Source organism: Oncorhynchus kisutch, linkage group LG24 (assembly GCF_002021735.2).
Source record: "Oncorhynchus kisutch isolate 150728-3 linkage group LG24, Okis_V2, whole genome shotgun sequence".
Classification (NCBI taxonomy): Eukaryota; Metazoa; Chordata; class Actinopteri; order Salmoniformes; family Salmonidae; genus Oncorhynchus; species Oncorhynchus kisutch.
Window position 1 is genome coordinate 45,062,582 of NC_034197.2, and position 2,100 is coordinate 45,064,681.

Sequence of the window (2,100 nt, forward strand, 5' to 3'; positions counted from 1 at the left end):
TCTGCACTAGATTCTCTACACTCTACACTAGATTCTCTACACTCTGCACTAGATTCTCTACACTCTACACTAGATTCTATATACTCTACACTAGATTCTCTATACTCTACACTAGATTCTCTACACTAGATTCTCTACACTCTACACTAGATTCTCTACACTCTACACTAGATTCTCTACACTCTACACTAGATTCTCTAAACTAGATTCTCTACACTAGATTCTCTACACTCTACACTAGATTCTCTACACTAGATTCTCTACACTAGATTCTCTATACTCTACACTAGATTCTCTAAACTCTACACTAAATTCTCTACACTAGATTCTCTACACTAGATTCTCTACACTAGATTTTCTACACTAGATTCTCTACACTCTACACTAGATTCTCTACACTACACTAGATTCTCTACACTAGATTCTCTACACTAGATTCTCTACACTCTACACTAGATTCTCTACACTAGATTCTCTATACTCTACACTAGATTCTCTACACTAGATTCTCTACACTCGATTCTCTATACTCTACACTAGATTCTCTACACTCTACACTAGATTCTCTACACTCTACACTAGATTCTCTACACTAGATTCTCTACACTCTGCACTAGATTCTCTACACTCTACACTAGATTCTCTACACTCTGCACTAGATTCTCTACACTAGATTCTCTACACTCTGCACTAGATTCTCTACACTCTACACTAGATTCTCTACACTCTACACTAGATTCTCTACCCTCTACACTAGATTCTCTACACTCTACACTAGATTCTCTACACTCTGCACTAGATTCTCTATACTCTACACTAGATTCTCTACACTCTGCACTAGATTCTCTACACTCTACACTAGATTCTCTACACTCTACACTAGATTCTCTACACTCTACACTAGATTCTCTACACTCTACACTAGATTCTCTACACTCTACACTAGATTCTCTTCACTCTACACTAGAATCTCTACACTCTACACTAGATTCTCTAAACTCTGCACTAGATTCTCTACACTCTACACTAGATTCTCTACACTCTACACAAGATTCTCTAAACTCTACACTAGATTCTCTACACTCTACACTAGATTCTCTACACTCTGCACTAGATTCTCTACACTCTACACTAGATTCTCTACACTCTACACTAGATTCTCTACACTCTACACTAGATTCTCTACACTCTGCACTAGATTCTCTACACTCTACACTAGATTCTCTACACTCTACACTAGATTCTCTACACTCTCACTAGATTCTCTACCCTCTACACTAGATTCTCTACACTCTACACTAGATTCTCTACACTCTGCACTAGATTCTCTATACTCTACACTAGATTCTCTACACTCTGCACTAGATTCTCTACACTCTACACTAGATTCTCTACACTCTACACTAGATTCTCTACACTCTACACTAGATTCTCTACACTCTACACTAGATTCTCTACACTCTACACTAGATTCTCTTCACTCTACACTAGAATCTCTACACTCTACACTAGATTCTCTAAACTCTGCACTAGATTCTCTACACTCTACACTAGATTCTCTACACTCTACACAAGATTCTCTAAACTCTACACTAGATTCTCTACACTCTACACTAGATTCTCTACACTCTGCACTAGATTCTCTACACTCTACACTAGATTCTCTACACTCTACACTAGATTCTCTACACTCTACACTAGATTCTCTACACTCTGCACTAGATTCTCTACACTCTACACTAGATTCTCTACACTCTACACTAGATTCTCTACACTCTCACTAGATTCTCTACACTCTACACTAGATTCTCTAAACTCTGCACTAGATTCTCTACACTCTACACCAGATTCTCTACACTCTACACTAGATTATCTACACTCTACACTAGATTCTCTAAACTCTGCACTAGATTATCTATACTCTACTCTAGATTCTCTACACTCTGCACTAGATTCTCTACACTCTACACTAGATTCTCTACACTCTACACTAGATTCTCTACACTCTACACTAGATTCTCTAAACTCTGCACTAGATTCTCTACACTCTACACTAGATTCTCTACACTCTACACTAGATTCTCTACACTCTACAGTAGA